We start from the raw sequence: 22347 nt of genomic DNA on the forward strand, positions 1-22347 counted from the left end.
TTGTACTCCTTAATACTGAAAGTGGTGACCACAAATCCCAAATCACTCGTATAAAATATGGAGTGCCCAAGGGCTCAGTACTGGGTCTTCTGTTTTTATTTTATCTAAATGACGTAAGATATTGCACTCAGAATTCCAAAATAGTTCTGTATTCGGATGATACATCCATTGTGTGTAAAAAGGAATCATTTAACGAACTAGAGACCCACTGTAATAAATCACAAATGAAATTGTTCAGTGGTTTAATGCAAGCCACATCAATGTAAGCAGTAGTAAAACATGTCTCATAGAGTTTAACAGTAGTTTTAATGGAGAAATTAAACTATACATACGCAATGAATTAGTAAAAAATGAGTTTAGTATAAAATTCCTCGGTCTAACAATTCAAGGCAATCTAAAATGGGACATACATGTTCACATTCTAGCACGGAAGGTGCCTAATAATATATTTGCAATTAATATGATTAGCAAGTTCTGCAAAGCCACTGTTGTCCAAAGATTGTGTAACATGCTCTGTTTCCTCTCACCTGAATTACGGAATAGAAATTTGGGGAGCAATGAAAAAGGCAAATCTAAATAAGCTATTACTACTACAAAAAAGGGCTATAAGAATCACCTGTGGAACAAAATATAAGGAATCATGCCATGACTTGTTTCCAAAAATGGGTTAATAACTGTAGTAAATATGTACATTCTGAAAGCCAGCACAAAATTTGTTCCGATTTGTATCAGTACAATGTCAGAAATAAGGAAAAATTTTACTTCAGCAGCCACAGAGAAGCACTGTATGAAAAGGGTCCACGATATGCAGGTCTGATTGATTTATATTTGGTCCCATTTGATTAAAACCTATTTTCTTGCAATATTTAACCTATTTATTACAATTTAAGACATCAAAATGGCAATGTTTATAATATTGTTACATACATTTTTCAACAATTTTTTAGGTGCTAAAAATGATTTAGGTACTACATTATACACATATTTACATTTTTCTCTCGGTATTCATGTTCTCAAGTTATTTACATATCATAATACGTTCAGTTAGTTACAGTATCTCTATAACAACAATAGTAGCATGTTTCATTCACTGATACATATACTCTTCTACACTATAACATTATTTTTCCATTAAATAATTCTTTAAAAGTTTTTGGAATATCTTTTTGCTCACATTGTCCTGCAAAATCTTTGGAAGGCGCTTTATGAGTCTGACACCCGAGTATAGAGGACCTTTTTCAGCAACTCTCAGTTGGTGTTCTATACTTCTCAGCTGGCCTTTATTTCTTGTTTCATATCTACGAACGTCTGCATTTCTTTCTAGTACTGCAGTTCCTTTTATTAATGATATTATTGTTTTGTAAATGTATAGAGATGGAAATGTTGGTATTTTTAGTCTATGGAAAACAGTTCTGCATGAGTCTCTTTGTTTCTTGTTCAAGATGATCCTAGCAGCTTTTTTTGCAATGTAAATATTCTTTTTGTATTTTTGCAGTTGGAATTTCCCCAAGCAGTTATTCCATATTGTAGGAATGGCTCCAATAGATCATGGTACAATGTACATAAAAAAGTCCTTGTTGGCTTAATATGCAAGCTGTTTCACAACAAATACTGCAGTGCTTAATTTACTGCAAACATTATCTATATGTTGACTCCACAGGAGCTTATTGTTAACTGTAATGCCAAAATATTTAATAGTGGTAACTTCTTTCAGTCTTGTTTGATCTATGAATATATCTATGTGTTCTTCCTTTTCTCTGTTTGTGAACATCTTTAACATTGCCTTTATTAGATTTAGAATTAAGTCATTTTGTATAAGCTACTGTACTGTGTTATTTATTGATATAAACATTCTTCTTTCCACTGTTCCACATTTTTTTCTACATTCATTAGTGTCATGTCATCTGCATATACTATTTTTTATCTTTCTCACAGACCTCAGTATAGTTTACAAATAGATTGAACAGAAGTGGGCCAAGTACAGATCCTTGAGGCACTTCATACTTATTATTTCTGATTTCAGATCTGCATCCATTTTTTGTTTCCACATTCTGCTTTTGTTGCTGATGTATGATTTTATCCACTTGGATGTGTGTCCACAAATACCATAGCTTTCAAGTTTTCAGTAAGTGTAGTATGTGTGATTGTGTCAGACACTTTAAACAAATCCAGAAACATAGCAGACAAGAGTCTCTTTGGCCTAATGCATCTATAACAGATTTTGTGAGGCTCAAGATGGCAGTTTCTGTAGATTTCCCTTTTTGGAAACCACATTGCGCTGGAATCACAATTTGTGTTTCTCCAGGAATGTGGTCAACCTATTATGCATGAACATCTCTAGTACTTTTGAGAAACCAGAGATTAAAGACACTAGTCTGTAGTTATTTGGGTCATTTTTGTCTCCTTTCTTAAATATGGGTACTACTTTGCTTGCTTTGAATTTTTCTGGGAATACTCCTTCTCTAAATGAGCAGCTTGCAATATCCAAAATAAGTATGATTATTTCTTAATTCACATGTTTTACTAAATAATTTGATACTTCATCATCTCCTGCAGAATTTTTGGGTTTTACTTTCTGAATTATTTTTTAGTTCTGTTTCTGTTACTGGTTCCAGGAAAATTGGATGGGTTGGTTGGCCAAGTGTTTTAGCACACTTTGACCAATGATGATTTGTTTCACATTTTAAATTTTGCACAGCATCCATAATGTTGTTCTTTAGTGTATTAGCAATTTTTGTTCGATCTGTAATTATGTTGTCATCAGTTCACATTGACATAAAATTGCTGTTTTTACACTTTTTTATTTGAATTTGCAATGGCTCTGTTTATTGAAATGGCTTTTGTTTTCCTTATCAGTTGCCTGTGCTTCTTCTGATACTGTTTATATGTCTCCATATTTCCTGTCTGTCTGAGTTCCTTCACTCTAGTTCTGAGTTCAGTTATTCCTTTCGTAATCCATTTCTTACCGTGACCCAGCTTTTTCTGAAAGCTACTTTAGGGAAGACTACATGAAAGTGATGCATTAGTGTGTTAAAAATGCATCAAACTTCTCATTTGCACCTTGTACTTGCATTTTTTAAGCCCATTCTTCTTTCCTCAGTGTTGTTTTGGAAAGTTCATGTATTTTTCTTACCTTGCATTTCTTCTGTTTTTGGGCTCCTATTTATGTACTTGTGAATTATTAACCCATGATGGTCAGAGATTGCTGTCTGTAGAACTTTTGCCTCACATTTACTATTTTCAATATTTATGATTATGTTCTCAATGATGTTCTGACTATGATCAGTCACTTTTGTAGGTATATCTATTATTGGTTTCATGTTACACTGTAAAAATGTCTCTTTCAATTTTTGTTTTGATTTTAATTCTTTACCTGTATCTATGTTATAGTCTCCACATATTACAACATCTTTCATTTTAATCTTCAGTAATAATTTTTCTAGTATTGTTGAGAAATGGTGTAACATTACCACTTAGGGACCAGTATACACAGGTAATTCTTAGCTCTTCACTCATTACACCATTAATTTCAAAATCTTTTTTTAATGCAAACTGGAAGGGTTACATATTTACAATATTCAGTATCTTGCGGACTTCCAATTTTTTTCTTGTATCTCTCAACACCTCCACCTTTATGTTTTGATCTACAGAAATAATTAATCAAATCATAATCTCTTATTATTAGGCTGCTAAGTTCTGCTTCATTTAGGTGACACTCACTGGTGTATAATATATCCGGTTGAGTTTCATTCAGGACCACTTCCACTTCAAGTTTTTCGTTGCCTAAGTACTGAATATTTTGGTACAAGATTTTACTGTTTTTTTTTTTTTCCTCTTTATGTCTCCTGGGTTGCTGATTATCTGTTGTAGTTGGAGCTGGATATGTGACTATGCTCTGTTCATTATTATTTATCTTGCCCTTCTTCTCTTTCATTGGCTGCAGAATAAAAAATCTTTTGCTAAATAGTGGGGAACTGCTCATACTCTCTGTGAAGTCCGCATTGGTTTCCTTTCTATTTGTCCAACTTTAGAAGTTGTTGGTTGTATGCTTTGATGTATTTCACAATCTGTTTGTGGTGCTGTGTGTGATGGTTCTTTATTACATTTAATCCACTATCAGTTGTTTCTGTTGACAGATTGTGATCTTCCTGTTTTTTACAGTGTGTTTGTTCCAATATTACTGTTAATGCTGCATCTGCTTCTAATTTTGTTGATTTAGTGGGCCTATCTCAATGTTGGAATGTGATGGTCCAGTTTTTCCATCTTCCCGGTTTTTTGATTCTATAGATTTTTCTACTTCTGGCATAATGGCTACTGCTATGTTTTTTTTCCCATGACTATGGTCTGATTTTTGGTTGTTATTGCATACTTTAATCATCTGCATAGTTTCTTTCTTCCTCTTTTGTTTATATGCAACCCTTGCTGTGCAAAATCTTGTCTTCTTAGGAATATGTTTACATAAAGTACTGCGGCATGATTGTATTGTTCACCTGCTTTTACAATGTACTTGTTCAGCTGATATATGACATAATTTGTCTGCATCCTGTCTTGCTGGTATGGAATTGTACACAGTATCAGCCTTCTGTGTAACATATTCCTGATTAGCTCTTCTACAGCATTAAAGTCAGCCATTGCATTGCCCAGTAAAATTATAACCCTACCCACAACGAAGCTTAAATTTCAGCTAAAGAAATTCGTGTTACAAAATCAATTTTGCATATTACAAGAATACCATACTTACTTGCAGAATAAGAAGTGCTTTGAAAAAATATGTAAATAGTCTTACGCAAACCCATTTCTTTGTAATTTAATCATTTTTTAAATCAATGATGTATTCAGAAGAATGTATTATTGTTCTATATATCAAGAACTATAACCTGTTTTTATACATATGCAATGAATCATTTGATGTTGAATAATGTATTATTACCGAACAAAAGCGCTGGCAGGTCAATAGACACACAAACAAACACAAACATACACACAAAATTCAAGCTTTCGCAACAAACTGTTGCCTCATCAGGAAAGAGGGAAGGAGAGGGGAAGACGAAAGGAAGTGGGTTTTAAGGGAGAGGGTAAGGAGTCATTCCAATCCCGGGAGCGGAAAGACTTACCTTAGGGGGGAAAAAGGACAGGTATACACTCGCACACACGCACATATCCATCCACACATACAGACACAAGCAGACATATTAGCTTGTGTCTGTATGTGTGGATGGATATGTGCGTGTGTGCGAGTGTATACCTGTCCTTTTTCCCCCCTAAGGTAAGTCTTTCCGCTCCCGGGATTGGAATGACTCCTTACCCTCTCCCTTAAAACCCACTTCCTTTCGTCTTCCCCTCTCCTTCCCTCTTTCCTGATGAGGCAACAGTTTGTTGCGAAAGCTTGAATTTTGTGTGTATGTTTGTGTTTGTTTGTGTGTCTATTGACCTGCCAGCGCTTTTGTTCGGTAAGTCACCTCATCTTTGTTTTTATATATAATTTTTCCCACGTGGAATGTTTCCTTCCATTATATTGATATCATTAATTTGAATCCAACAATTACGTTTGTTATTGTCACTGTTGCATTTCGAAATCTTTTCTGTCGTCTTATTTTCCTCTTTCTGGTCTTTAAATATGTCTGCTTGTGTCTGTATGTGTGGATGGATATGTGCGTGTGTGCGAGTGTATACCTGTCCTTTTTCCCCCCTAAGGTAAGTCTTTCCGCTCCCGGGATTGGAATGACTCCTTACCCTCTCCCTTAAAACCCACTTCCTTTCGTCTTCCCCTCTCCTTCCCTCTTTCCTGATGAGGCAACAGTTTGTTGCGAAAGCTTGAATTTTGTGTGTATGTTTGTGTTTGTTTGTGTGTCTATTGACCTGCCAGCGCTTTTGTTCGGTAAGTCACCTCATCTTTGTTTTTATATATAATTTTTCCCACGTGGAATGTTTCCTTCCATTATATTGATATCATTAATTTGAATCCAACAATTACGTTTGTTATTGTCACTGTTGCATTTCGAAATCTTTTCTGTCGTCTTATTTTCCTCTTTCTGGTCTTTAAATATGTCTGCTTGTGTCTGTATGTGTGGATGGATATGTGCGTGTGTGCGAGTGTATACCTGTCCTTTTTCCCCCCTAAGGTAAGTCTTTCCGCTCCCGGGATTGGAATGACTCCTTACCCTCTCCCTTAAAACCCACTTCCTTTCGTCTTCCCCTCTCCTTCCCTCTTTCCTGATGAGGCAACAGTTTGTTGCGAAAGCTTGAATTTTGTGTGTATGTTTGTGTTTGTTTGTGTGTCTATTGACCTGCCAGCGCTTTTGTTCGGTAAGTCACCTCATCTTTGTTTTTATATATAATTTTTCCCACGTGGAATGTTTCCTTCCATTATAATGTATTATTATTATTACTATTATTATTATTACAGCTACATAAAGTTTACTTAAATTTTACAGCACTAGTTGTTTCTGCTTTGTTACTTTAACCTCATTTATAATAATTCTTTTGGTATCTTTGCTACCTGGGAAAATTCTACTGTTTTCATTGTCTTCAAAAAACTGCTAGATCTTTTCATTTGTTTCTTCAATTTCACCTATTCCTTTCTAAAACTGGTAGAATGCTGTGATCTTTCACGAATTTTGGAGTAACTCTAACCAAACAATGAGAAATGTTGAACTCATGAACTATTTTTTTTTTGACCACGAGTCAGGGAGAAAACTTAAAATTTTAACTTTTGCCCCTTATGCATCACTGAACACTTACTTTTTAATTCCTCAATTAACCTTAAATATTCAGTGTCAGATGATTCTGCAGGTAGGATTTCTTCTTTTTTAGAAATACTGTTGGTATCTGCATTATTAAAGCATGATTCTAAGTCTTTTATAATTTTGTCTGTAATTTGTTGTACCTTGCTTTCAATAGCTGCTTTCATTTTTCCATAACTCAACTTCCTCAGTTTCAATGTAAGAGATACCTCTAAATTAGAACAAGCAAATTACAATTTGCTAATAGCTCTCTCATTAGGAATACACACTGAAGCACCAACGAAAGTGGTATACACTTGCGTATTCAAATACAGAGATACGTAAACAGGCAGAATATGGCACTGCAGTCAGCAAGCCTGTATAAGACAACAAGTGTCTGGTGCAGTTGTTATATCGGTTATTGCTGCTACAATGGCATGTTATCAAGATTTAAGTGAGTATGAATGTGGTATTATAGTCGGCACATGAGCGATGGGACACATCATCTCCATGGTAGTGACAAAGTGGGGCTTTTCCTGCACAACCATTTCACGAGTGTATCGTGAATGTCAGGAATCCAGTAAAACTTCAGATCTCCAACACTGCTGCAGCCGGAAAAAGATCCTGGAAGAACGGGACCAACAACGACTGAAGAGAATTGTTCAACATGACAGAAGTGCAACCCTTCTGCAAATTGCTGCAGATTTCAGTGCTGGGCCATTCACAAGTGTCAGTGTGCGAATAGTTGAGCGAAACATCATCAGATGTACCCTTGATGACTGCATGACCCAAAGCTTTACACCTCATTTGGGCCTGTCAACACCGCCACTGGACTGTTGATGTCTGGAAACACACTGCCTGATAGGGTGAGTCTTGTTTCTAATTGTATTGAGAGGATGGACGTCTATGGGTATGGAGACAATCTCATGAATGCATGGACCCTGCATGTCAGGAGGGGACTATTCAAGCTAGTGGAGGCTCTGGAATGGTGTAGGATGTGTGCAATTGAGGTGATGTAGGACCCCTGATGAATATAGATATGACTCTGACAAGTGACATGTATGTAAGCTTTCTGTCTGATCACTTGCATCCATTCATGTACATTTTGAATTCAGATGGACTTCTGCAATTCCAGCGGGTCAAAGCAATACCTCACATGTCCAGAATTGCTATAAAATAACTCCAGGAACACTCCGCTGGCCACCAGAATCCCCAGACATGAAATTATTGAGCATATATAAGATGCCTTGCAACATGCTGTTCAGAAGTGATCTCCACCCCCCTTGTACTCTTACGGATTTATGGTCAGCTCTGTAGGATTCATGGTGTCAATTCCCTCCAGCAGTACTTCAGACATTAGTCAAGTCCATGCCATGTCATGCTGTGGCACTTCCCGTGCTCGCAGGGGCCTTACATGAATTAGGCAGGTGTACCAGTTTCTTTGGTCCTTCAGTATAAATGTCATTAACAAGGTTACATGATTCTGCCCGTGCATTCATGATAAATATTTTGAGCACTGGGAATTTCCAGAAATCACATTAAGCTTCACTCGTGAATCTGAATTACTTGCACTTAACAAGGACAAATGTTCTACTTTTATTTCCCCTAAACTGACTTTTTATGAACTCTGAGTGGTTCAGAGCATTTTTTCCAAAAATGTACATCAGGATGTATTTTTTCTCATGATTCATACTGATGATTCAGAAGAACATACTTGTACTTTTAAAAAAAGTCTGTCTATCTCCATCAAAGTCATTGACATTTCTTAGTTTCTTGAAACTGTACCATAAATTGTTTTGAGACATGCTTCACTTACTATATGTCCAATAGAGCACTGTTCATCCATTATATTGCATTCCAATAAGTCTTTCAAATTTATATATTATCAAATTTTAAAATTATTTTAGTTAATTAAAAATTTGACTCATGACAAAAGTGCACAAAATATTCTACACTCTCAGTGAAGTATGTACATCAACTATAACAGAAATTTCTGAACAGAATGACTACAACAATACCATACCCAGCAAATGTAGTGAGAGTACACAGTTCATGTACAGACTTATTACTGACTACTGGGCTCCTGTGCAGACTTGTATCACTGTCCACTGAGCTGCAGTACACACTTGTCTTGAGGACTAAACTCATGCATAAAACTGTAGCCTTCTCAACAACAGAGAAATTTCACATGCTTATTATTTTACTTTTATCATTTTGAATTTGTAATATGCACTATTAATTGAGAATAAACCTAAATGTAAATCGGAAATTTTTGAACATAGAACTTAAACAAAGCTCCTATTGTTTAATATTGTATTGTTAAATAAAATAATACTAACTAATTATAGGATGATAGTGTTAAATAAATACAGGTTACAACTAGATTTTATTACAATGAAACAATAAACCATTTAAATAGGCAACAACCGTAAGATCAATTGTAGTGTAATGTCAATTATTTCAACATTTTCAAAAATTCATATCTTTGTTCACAGTCATACATCAATGTTTTTATAGTACTTTGCTGTTATATAAGAGTACAAAATGTGCAAAAATCAAATTTTCATATTCAGTTCCACCAGAGACAACTACCTCCAAACTTAACAAAAATAAAGATTTTCAAATTTCAAAAATTAATAAAAAATTAAGGAAACATTTGTGTGTTCTTGCTCTATACAAGACTGGTAGTTTATGATATGTAACTAGAGAAAAAAATACATTCTGATAAATCACTCCATGGCTGTTATTTTTGGGTCTAAAAAGTGGATTTTCCAGATTTTCAATATCAAAGTTTGGAGGTCATTTTGACTAGTTATTTTTGAATTTAGGGTAATAAGCAATGTTGTAGAGGATACGTTTCTAAAAACAATCTGTTGATTACAGTCTTGTGACTTAAAGCAGTGAAGAGATATTCCAAGTGACGGTTATGTCTCCAAATTGAAAAACTATCATGTACTTACAAATAAAAACAGCCGTCATTCAGTAATAGTGCAGGATAATTTTTTTTTAAAACTGTTTTGAACTTTTAAATTATAGGGTAATCACGTGTAAAAAAATAAAAATATTAAAAAAACAGTCGAACCACCCTCATTGAACCACCCGTACATTTGTCTATTGGTGGCAGTTCATGGACAGTAAACCACCTCCACTGCTATCTCTTGCCACAGGCTGTTGATATGAGCATTTACTAGTTCGTGCATCTGCAATATGTCATACTTTAATTCAGTCATAATCATTATCATTTCACTTGTTACTAAATCATTAGAGATTCTGAACTGACACACCACTTTTTGACTTACACTTTGTGCAGCGGCATGTAGTTTTGTGTCAAGCAATTCATTAATTTATGTCTCTTGTGTCCTTAATCAAGATAAGAAGTCATTTGCAAATTCCGTGCATTGCTCACCAAAACTCTGATCTTACCCTCTGGCTCCAAAACCAAATTGAGTTGTGAGCTGTTGTACCAATGTTTCCATTCTTGTCTGCACCGTTTTAAGTGTGCTCACATCATTTGATAATTGTTGTATCGCATCTGGTGTGATATGCATCTTTTAATGCTGTAATTTTGGAATGTATTCCTGTGAAATTGACAGTGATTTCATTGGGCATTGATTTGATTGGATCTTATTCTTCTTCAGATACCTGATCTTGTGTGAACTGTATTAAAATTCTCACCCATTTATGTGTCCAAACCATGGGCAATGTGATCAAAACTTTTCTTTAATTGTTTTGACTGTTCTTTCGCAATATTACATCTAATTTCAGTTGGGGGCAGATGTACTTGCACTTCTGTCTCAATAGGGGGCACATTTTCAGTGGTCACCTGCATCACATTGCTGTCTTCAACATTTTCATGAGTTTGTATTTTGTCTACATCATCCATATTTTGTACTTTGCCAATTTTTTATTGGAATACAGTTAATAATTTAAAAAAATGATATTACTCACTTCACTTGCACCTGGATTCATGAAATCTGATAGCAAGAGATAAAACAAGGATAGAGTTGCCATATCTACATGGGACCTTGTTGGGACATTTTCAGCTGGGGGTGTAGAAATGAAGTAAAAAATTTATTTGATACAATTATTTTTTATTTAGAACATAATTACATGGAACTTGTCGCAACAGAAATGGTTGGTACAACACATTTTTGGATCATTTCACCTTTTTCAGTAAATCTTTTTTCCCTTTTACATATTTATAAAACTCCATGGAAGTCAGCTTGTAGTTAAACAGGCAATGTTAGATTGACTCCACACTCCCTAGCAGCAGCCTACTCCTTTCATCAGTACACTAGGCCAACATCAGTGAAAATACTCTTTCCATGGTGGATTGCATGTGGCAATAGAAAACAAATATTCACACAATTTTTGCAGTTGACATGGGCGTTCACAAATTTCGGTTTCCTTAAGTAAGTAAACCCATCATTTTTCCATGGAGTGATTACACTTCCATTCTTGTGAGTCACACTAAGTTTCTAAAAAGCTCTTGAGATACATATATTCCTGGAAAGAATTGCCACCTGAAATTTTCACACATTTGTAGTCATGCATACAATAGCATTTTCGATCACCACCCAAACCGCGGTTTCAGATAGCATCATCCTATCAAATACTGGATATTTGTTAAAAGAAAGAGCCCATTTCTCTAAGTAATTAAATGCTATGAAAGCCATTATCTCTTCCTCATTATTATTTATTGGTTAGAGGTCTCGTTCTTCAATTTGTTCATATTCATCTGGATTTACACGCCAATAAAATTGGCAGTCTTCCTCTCATTCAAATATCTTTGAGTGTTGATTAATATATTTCTTATTTTTATTATGAGACTTTATTCTTACCCAAGCATTTTATATTTTTTTCAATTAGAGCCATGTTTGACTACAGAAACCTGAAGTAAATTTCACTGATAAGACTACTGAAATCTGAAATAATCTGAAATTATTTTAGGTGGCCTTCTTCAGCATCAAATAATTGTTTTAATGGAGTCCAAAGCTTGATAATTCTCTCAATATTAGGTATTAACAACAGCCATCTTGTTTTTGAGTGAGATAGAAGAGTCTGATAACTGACATCAACATATAAGTAGAAATCTTTCAGCTTCTCTGTCCTTCCTTCTACATTTTCTCCTAGTTCTTCTCTAATTTTGTGAAACACATTCTGCTGGCCATGTCAATGAATCCCTCCAAAGTTGGTTATGGGTACTGTCTCCTCAAAAAGCAATTAATTTATTTAATGGAATTTTCAGTTGTCTTAAATTGTCTAGACAAAACTTTACAATTGTCTCTAATGTTTCGTTATTCAGCAAATCAAACTCCCACAACTTCTGTCAGTTTCAGTTAAGTATTTAAGAACTAAAGGAAACACCTTTCCAGCCTTGTGGTTCAATGTGTTGGTGCTTATGCCATAAAATGAAAATTCTAGCAATTGTTTAATCCATCTGGACATGGAGTGTGGTGCGAGAATATTTTTAACAATTGCTGTAGCTTTGGTCCAAGCTGTAGACTGCTTTGCAGCAACTTTGGAGTCAGGATGCATTGTGGCATCCAATTTTATGGTACAGTTGAGAGAACTGAAGGGCTGATGATGCTTGACAACTTTATAAGCTGTTGATAGTTCTGCAGCAGCAATGAGCAGTTCTTCTTGGGTGTCTTTGTCAATCATGAATGTGGAAATAGACTTTGATGTTGATGCTACTGCTCATTTATTTGTATGAGTCTTCATAGAAATGTGATGCCTCATAACTGCCTTAACTCTGTGAGTTACTGAGATGAAATAGCCACAAATCTCACACAACACTTCCTGACCCATATGTCCTTTCTTGACAAAAGATCACTCTTTTGTGTAATAATCCAAAAAGCCACACTTTCTCTTTCCATCCTTAGACATCATCTTAAGATATGATAAGTTTATTAGATGGCAAACAGTCGAAAATAACACTCATCTAACATGTCTAATATTTCTCATGTAACTCACATGCTGTGGTGTGTCAGTCCTTGGAAGTTTATTTCAAATAAATATGGGCTGTCTTTGCCAAAAACTATATTATTGCCAAAAGTAGTTACTATCAAGAAAAAAATATTACATATTGAGAAAAAAACGGGCACTTTAAACTGTAGACTGAAGCCTGTGACTGGATAAGAAGCATTTCAAAGCACATTTTACACATTTTTCGTGCACATTCAAGACATAATGCACATCCACATTGTTAAAAGGATATTTACTCTTCCTCTTAAGTTTCAAAGGGCAAAAATTACAGGTTTTTCTTATTTTAAAAGGGTCCTCAAGAGCCTGAAGTTGTGGATGTTTTTCATCTGATATCTGCAGTATGCGTCTGATTGAAACAGTAAGTTGCCTTAGAAGACTTCTTATCTGCAAGTGGCATGCATAAGGGGATTTGCTAGTGGCTTTGCTAATGATTTCATGAAATCAAGATGTGTTATGTCTGGAGTCTTCTTGAAAGATTGGGACAGATGATAAGCCTTTACTCTGCAGGCAATATCTTACCAGTGCGAAAAAATTGCTGCAGGCCATCATCTTGTCATTTGGCTTGTGGGGTAGGCTACACATTTTTGATCCAGGGAATCCACACCGCCTTTTGTTGTGTTATAGAAAGAGACAATTTCTGGTTTACCATTCTCTGGGTTGAGGCTCTCACAATGGTGCATACTGGAGACCAGGATTACAGCTTTCCCATTCTTTGGAATGTAACAGAGAAGTGGCATCTCTTCTGAGAAGCTGTACATGCAGTCTTCTCCAGTCTTCCACTTTGAAGAAGAACAGACTAAAAATCTTTGAAACTGCTGCTGCAGGATCTTCCTTCTTTCTTTCCTCCCTATCTCCTGGGCAATCAAACCTAAGAGCGGCCAAAAAGGACAACATCCTTTTTTTCTTTTCTTTTTTCTCCATGGCACGTCGAAAAATGTCATGTCGTGTCCCATCAGTTGCAAAGAGACAGTCTAGGGACGTGTTTCCTTATCTGAAAATCACTGTATACGCAGGAAGACCAATGAATACTTATAGTTCGGTCATGTCAATTTCATGAAGGGAAGTCAATCTTTAATGGTTCTCATAATTTGTTCTCATTTTTGATATTTTTGCATTTGTCCATGAGATTTCTGGATTTTCTCCCAAATTTCTAGCCAGTGGTTGAAACCAGGGACTTGAACAATTATGTTATGGTGCCTCATCCTTACTTTCAAGGGGGGTTGTTTTTTCCAACACTTGAAACACTTATTTTTTCCGTAAAAATATGTGTAAGAGTCATCATTACTACCATAACTCACAGTATTTTCATCATCTTTATAATCAGTAGGCCTTTATTCCATCTCTGGATGTTCTCTAACTCTTGCTTAGAATCTGAGCTATGACTGCTTTCAATTTGGTAAGATTCTTCCGCTTCACTATTGTTGTCTAGACACTCAGCAAGCCAAACCTAAAGACGAACTGCAAAACTAGGATTACTGCCCTTACAGCGCTTGATAAAGACAGTCTTTCTGCCACCTTCCCTGTAATGAATAAACCTGGAGCTAAGTTTCCTTATTACACAATATTTGAAGCTAAAGAAATAAAAATGAATTTAAATATACAGAAAACAAATTACCTGAGGAAAGTAAGGGAACTGCTATGCCACAATCTCAAAGACCATTCCACACAAGAATGACGGAACTGACAATGGTAAAAACACAAACTCTTCGCTGCACAGCCTTCACACTCAAACGGAAAGGTAGGTAGAGGGTAGAACTTGTAGCTGAAATACTTCAACGAAAGGAGGTGATAATAAAATGATGCCACTCTACGAGACTGCTGCATGTCAGTTAATGGATAACACTTTGCTCATCAAAGTACACATCACTATACATTTCACAACCTATATACCCATAGTAAACACTTCAAACATTACTAACTTGCACTCATTGTTTGTATTATGTTTAGAAAGAATCATCTTATCAGATCACTATTCAAATGGGAACTGATTGTTTCTTCCGCACAGTGCTGCTTATATAATAGTTCCACCCCATACAACTGGAAAAGTTGAGTATTATTTCGAATGATGGAACCACATTTAGAAGGTGCTTGCATCATCAATACAGGCTATTCAAATGAAATGCCATCTGTGAGATGACCTCGTCAACACAAACTTATTGACATAACGTCAACACAAACTTATCGACATAAATACTAACTGAGGCTGCGTTTAAATGTGTGCAGACATGTAGCATTGCTTTGGTACTTGAGCTGAGCTCATACCAGTATCTTGGAAAATTGGGACAAAATTGGGTCCTGTCAGGATGCCAGGACAAGAAAGTCCATAACAGTGACTGTCCTGATATATTGGGTCGGATGGCAACCCTAAACAAAGATGCCCTTACCTTGAATTTTTATGTGACGATCAGAATAATTTTCTAATATAATATAATTATCTTTTTCTCTCAATAAATTTAAACAGATATTTCTGGTTTTACTTCTTTCTGCTCTGTGGAATTTTATTTCATAGACTTTACACACTCCATTCCCAATTTTTTTCATCTTGTTGGTACACAAGTTCCTGATGTTTGCATTTTCAGCTGCTTTGAATGTTTGGATTATTGTTGACAGTTGAGAAGATTATATGTTTTTTCAAGTGTTCTGCGAATTTTTACTTTTGAAAAGATGGATTAAGGAATCTGCATTAAATTCTGCATGAAAAATGTTTTAAACTGCAGTACCACATTCAAAATTTTGAGTGTGCCTTTTGGTGAATCTACTGTGAGTAAGACCTGAGTTTACGAGTAATGTTAATATTTCAAAGTGAGTTGAGATGTTGAAGAGGACAGCTGCCAAACACGCTCTTGCTCAGCAGTTACAGATGACAGAGAGGAAGCAGTAAAGAAAATAGTCCTCGAATATCACCAGATCATCATCACAGACGTTGCTGATGATGTCAGAATACTTTTTGGCTCATGTGAAGCAATTTTTTCTGATGTTTTGGGCATGAAATGTGCAGCAGCAAAATTTGTTTCAAAATTGTTGAGTTTTGACCAAAATTGATGTTGTATAGACATTGCTCAAGAATTACTGAATGAAGACCACAATGCACCAGAATTTATAAAGAAAGTAATAACAGGTAACAAAACTTGAGTATATGGGTATGATGTTGAAACCAAGGCCTTGTCAACCAATGGAAACTGCCTGAAGAGCCAACACTGAAAAAATTCAAAATTTCAATCATGTGTGAAGGTTCTTGTCACTGTTTTCTTTGATTGCAATGGGATAGTGCATCATGAGTTCCTGCCTTATGGTAGTACAGTCAATAAGGAATACTATCTGGAAGCTGTGCTCCATTTGCTTGAGGCAATCAGTAGAAAATGACCAGAATTGTGACAAACTAACTGTGGAAATTGCATTGCGATAATGTTCCTGCTCACACCTCATTGCTTGTTCATGGTTTTTTGGCATAAAACGAAACTGTTGTGTCACCTCAGCCACTGTATTTGCTGGACATGATACCCTGTGATTCCTTTCTATTCCCGTGGCTGAAGAGAACCATGCTGAAACCAAGGCCTTGTCTTCCCTCTGCTTCTAAGATTGGATAAAACACTGGCACAAGTGCATTATATCTGAGAGGGCTTACTTTCGAGGGGATAAAGTTGATACTCATGAATAAATAAAAATTCTTTAGAAAAATGAAAATTCCCATTAGTTTTTGATCACATCTTGTTTTATACTACTACACATAAATGTGTGATTGCCTCCAGAAAGAAACATTACAAATGTGATGGCACAATATGGCCAGTAATTTCTAACACACATCACAAGACATTTAATTTTTTTATAATACTCATTAACTGTTGTATTAGATTTTTATGCCATCATCGGTTATATTTCTTTGATGTGTCAGGCTCTGGTGGCTATTGAGCTTCATCATTGTTTGAAGGTTTATTGACCATAAATACACCATTGTGGCTTCTACATAAAACATGGTAATGAATATTCAATCACCTTGCATTACAACAGATCTGCAGGTTGAACTTGTGAACAATAAAACAACTAAATGAAATGACATGATGAGGCATCAGTCACTTTGCCCTCAAAGAATCTGAGTGCAATTTCCTGATACATCCAACTGTGAAATGTGATTTTAATAACAAATTCAATATTGTGACATTGAAAGGTTATTTACAATGACTGGCAGCCACCTGATAATTAAGAATGAAAGTATTTCTATTTCATAAAAGTATATAAAATGAGATTCGATAACATTACCCCTTACTATATATATATATATATATACCACATTCAGTTATCTCGGTTCCCAGATTTCTGCTGATGGCGACTGCAGCCATGAAATCCGGAGACGCCTGTTGCTCAGTAGACAGGCGATGTCAAACCTTGACAAGATTATAAGGTCCAGAGATATAACACTAGCAACAAAGATCCGTATTGTGAGGGCTATGGTCTTTCCAGTTGTGATGTATGGATGTGAGACCTGGACCATTAGAACGGCTGAATGGCGAAGAATTGACTCCTTCGAATTGTGGAGTTGGAGGAAACTTCTTAGAGTTCCATGGACTGCAAAGAGAACCAACAGATCAATATTGGAGCAAATAAAACCAGATTTCTCCCTGGAAGGTCTAGTGTTAAAACAAAAGCTGACCTACTTTGGACACACAATGCGAAGGCATACCTCGTTGGAAAAAACATTAATGCTGGGGAAGATTGAAGGAACTAGAAGAAGAGGACGTCAGAGGATGAGATGGATCAATGGCATCACAGAAGCAATGTGTTCCAACCTGGAAGGTCTACGGGAGAAAGTGCAAGACAGGAAAAAGTGGCGTGATTTGGTTCATGGGGTCACAAAGAGTCGGAACCGACTAAATGAATAGAGAGAGAGTTATCAATGATGAAAACTGAAGTAAGTCACAAGGAGAGGAAGGCTCCACTTCATTAAGAAATCATTTGTTCCTTTAAGAAAAATGAATTGCTTTTCTTTCTGTCTACATCCTTTATACTTTTCATATATGCAGTCCCTGAATTTTCTTTAATGCATGTTAATTAAGCATTGATATTATACCTCATTCAAAACAGAGTACTTTTTAGTAAACTGAAAGAGCTTTGGATTAAAAAGTCTTTTTAAGAAACATTTTAGTAGGTCAGATTTTAGAGGAGCTCACTGTCAATAGGGGTATTACACTCTTATGGCCATATGTATGGTTTAATTTTGTGTGAATCAAGCTTGGAATAAAGTGTCAATTTTAACTGGGACTCCTGTTTTGTAACAAGTTAGGAGAATTTGCTCCTTCAAATGATTGATCTAGTGGTGCATTGTTTGTATGGAAACCAGACAAAGACAACAAGTGAGGAATTCTTCACAGCCATAAACCATATGTCTCTGTGCATAGCTGTAATTGCATTAGGGATCACCTTTGCAGAAATCGAATTGCATTGTTGAGTTTTCTGAAGTAAGACAATTTCTGAACTTAATATGCAGAAATTATCATTTATTCATAGATAATTTTTTTCTGATGCTAGGGAATTTGGAATTCCTCTTACATCAATAGACTCCAGTAAGATAAAACACTCTAATTCACTCTCTTCTAGCAACATTAACACTGTAATTCACTTTGTTCTATTGTAATAAGTTCCTATTCATTTCACAATGTAACCAAATTACTCATGTCAAGAGATCCAGTTTTAGAAATAGTCCCCTCCCTACCCACTCAAATTCTGTACATATTTGGTGTGTAGCTGCCTAAACACATTGTAGGCGAGTCCACAAATTCTTAGCTGTCAGCGTTAGTACTTGTGTCCCTTTGTCAAGAATGTAGAAGTTTTGCAGCAAGAATGCAGAAGTCTTGGCCATTACGTGATCATGTCTTTCATTGAATAGTTAAGTTGCAGACAGGCACAACAAAAGGACTGCTAAACAAGTAAGATTTTGGCTAAAAGGCCTCTTTGTGAATTAGACCACATACAAACACACATTCACACAAACGCAACTCATACACATGACAACCATCTCTGGCTGCCGAGACTGGAGTGAGGGCAAGAGGACATGATGGGAGAGTAACGTGGAGGCTGGGACGGGGAGGGGCAAGGATAACAAGGCAGGGGTGCATGATGGAAAACTGGTTGTGGGAGCATATTGGGACAAGATGGAAAAAGGGTAGGGCAACTAGGTGCAGTCGGGAGGTTAATTGGGGGTAGGGAGGAGGAGGGAGATATGAAATGCACAGAAGTAAAAAGACTGTGGGGGTGCTGGTGGAATAGAAGGCTTTGTGGTGCTGGAGTGGGAACAGTGAAGGGAATAGGTGAGTGAAAGACAGTGAGTAATGAAGATTTAGGCCAGGAGGGCTACAGGAATGTAGATATATTCAGGGAGAGTTCCCACCTGGCAATTCAAAAAAGCTGATGTTGGTAGGAAGGATCCAGATGGCACAGGATTTAAAGCAGTCACTGAAATGAAGAACTGTGTGTTGGACAGTGTGGGTACCCCAGCTGTTTCTTCACCATAGTTTGTTGGTGGCCATTCATGTGGTCAAACAGCTTGTTGGATGCCATGCCCATATAGAAAGCAGCTCAGTGGTTGAAGCTTAACTTCTAGATAATATGACTGGTTTCTTAGTTATGTTGCTAAGTTTCTCACTAAGGAAGGTGTCACCCTGTTCAGATGTATTTTTGCTTCTGATTAGCGTATATTTAGATATACTGAAACTGTGGTCAAGGATTTCAATAAATCTTTATCCTGCACTGTTTGGCAGTTATCTCGTCCTGGGTGGTACTGAGTCATATGGGGAATGCTCCTCTGCTGCTGTCGGACAGTTGGACTTCGGGAGATGGTGTGTGACTGGAGAGATAAGGCATAGGAAATCTGTTTCTGTACAGGGTTGAGAGGGTAATTACGAAACTTCCTGGCACATAGTTTTAATCTGCCAGGAAGTTTCATATCAGCACACACTCCACTGCAGAGTGAAAAATCTCATTCTGGAGGCTAATTATGGTCTGTGATAGCCTCAGTGAAATCTTTGATGTATTTTGAGAGGGACTGCTTGTCACCACAGATGAGACAGCCACGAGCGGCCTGACTATATGGAAGGGACGTCTTGGTATGAAATATGTGGTAACTGTTGTGACGGTTCACCTTCTTTATTTCTTCATTTGTTGTCCGTGGTGTCGACGTATTGTGTTTTGATACAGGCTGAAAAATGGGGTGTGGAAGTGCAACACTGACTACTTTAAACAACGTAGCCGACAGGTGCACTGTTGCGTTTCACAGTAGTTTACTTTCACTGTTCACAACCCCCTAATAATATACAGTTATATATGGATAGTGCACTATTGTTTTAACTTTCCGTAAGCCTCATTAATAGTTTGCAGGCAACCCTCCACATACTGCTACAACAGTTTACTACTGAGCATCTAAACAGTAAAAACCTAATCACAAAGTTCACAGTTCTTGGAGAATAGAAAAGTACATATGGAGCAGACACTGTCATTGTTTTAGCACATGGCCTAATTGTGTCCACTTATTTCACAGATGCATTGTTGTTGATCTAACCAATACAGGTTCCTCATCTGAAACTTGGCCGTGGACTGACTGTCTCGAGACAAAAAATTGGGCCCTTATATATCCTCACAATAATAGGTACTGAAACTTCACATTGTTTGATGTTTAATTTACAGAAATTATAATTAAAACTTAATTCATTAAATTAATTGAATACATTGAAAAATTCTGTCTTTTTAACGGTTTCTTCTACTACAAGAGTTAGGCCAAATTATTTGTTTAAATCACAATGTTAACAAATATAAGTATGAAAACAATACTTTGGACAAAACTGTTAATTACTTTGGAATTAGTTAAGGGCTGGCTTTGCTAACATGCTTTTGAATAGAGAAAAATAGATTCTTTAAGAATACTATTAGGTGTTCCTCCAAATGTTTATAATTAGTACAGAATTTATATTTGTTTATAAGTCAACAATAGAATTTAAGTTATGAAACAATTACTGATTCCACCCTATAATGAAATAATTAACTAGGAATAGCCAAATAAATAAAAAAATCAATTACATACATAAAACTAAGCACAAAATTAGATCTGGTGTTATATTCTTTAAAACTGAGGGTCAATCTTTCTGTATTATGAAAATAAAAATTATACTCACATATGTTAATGGAATTCGAAAATGGAATTCCAAAATGAAAAAATGATTTTTAAGAAGGCAGATGGCAAAACAAGAAGGGAAGTAAAAATATACCAGCTTGCTTCGTCACATCACCCCCTCACTGGATAGAGCAGATAGATATGGCAAATAGCTAATTGGACAATTTGATGACTACAAGTGGCCCCAGACAGTGGGTTAAAAATTCTACGCACAAAAACATATTACATAGAAGTAGCGGAAAGGAGAGAAATAAAAAGACTGGGTGTGGCGATGAAATGATGGCTGTGTAGTGCTGGGATGGGAACAGGGAGGGGGCTGGATGGGTGAGGACATTGACTAACAAAGATTGCGACCAGGAGGGTTACGGGAATGTAGGATGTATTGCAGGGAAAGTTCCCACCTGCACAATTCAGAGGTGTTGGTGAGAAGGATCCATATGGCACAGGCTGTGAAGCAGTCATTGAGATGACGGATATCATGTTTGGCAGCATGTTCAGCAACAGGGTGGTCCACTTGCTTTTTGGCCACAGTGTGTCGGTGGCCATTCATGTGGACAGACAGCTTGTTGGTTGTCATGCCTACATAGAATGCACCACAGTGGTTGCAGCTTACCTTGTAAATCACATGACTGGTTTCACAGGTAGCCCTGCCTTTGATGGTATAGGTGAAGTTCGTGACGGAACTTGAGTAGGTGGTGGTAGGAGGATGTATGGGACAGGTCTTGCATTGAGATCTATTACAGGGGTATGAATCAAGGGACTGGGAGCAGGGGTTGTGTAAGGATGGTTGAGTATATTGTGTGGGTTCAGTGGACGGCAGAATACCACTGTAGGAGGGGTGGGCAGGGTAGTGCGCATGACATTTCTCATTTCAGGGCACAACAAGAGATAATCAATACTCTGGCAGAGAATGTAATTCAGTTGCTCCAGTCCCAGATGGTACTGAGTTAAGAGGGGAATGCTCCTCTGTGGCTGGACTGTGGGACTTTGGGAGGTGGTGGGAGACTTGAAAGATAAGGCATGGGAGATTTGTTTTTGTACAAGGTTGGGAGGATCATTACGGTCAGTGAAGGCGTTAGTGAGACACTCAGTATATTTTGAGAGGGACTGCTCATCACTGCAGATGCAACGACCACAGGTGGCTAGGCTGTATGGAAGGGACTTCTTGGTATGGAATGGGTGGCAGCTGTCAAAATGGAGGTATTGCTGGTGGTTAGTAGATTTGATATGGACAGAGATACTGATGTAGCCATCTCTGAGATGGAGATCAACATCTAGGAAGGTGGCTTGTTGGATTGAGTAGGACCACGTGAAGCAAATGGGGGAGAAGTTGTTGAGGTTCTGGAGGAATGTGGATAGGATGTCCTCACCGTTGATCCAGATAGCAAAGATGTCATCAATGAATCTGAACCAGGTGAGGGGTTTAGGATTCTGGGATTTTAGGAAGGATACCTTTAGATGGCCCATGAATAGGTTGGC

This window comes from Schistocerca serialis, chromosome 1 (genome assembly GCF_023864345.2).
Source record: "Schistocerca serialis cubense isolate TAMUIC-IGC-003099 chromosome 1, iqSchSeri2.2, whole genome shotgun sequence".
Taxonomy (NCBI): Eukaryota; Metazoa; Arthropoda; class Insecta; order Orthoptera; family Acrididae; genus Schistocerca; species Schistocerca serialis.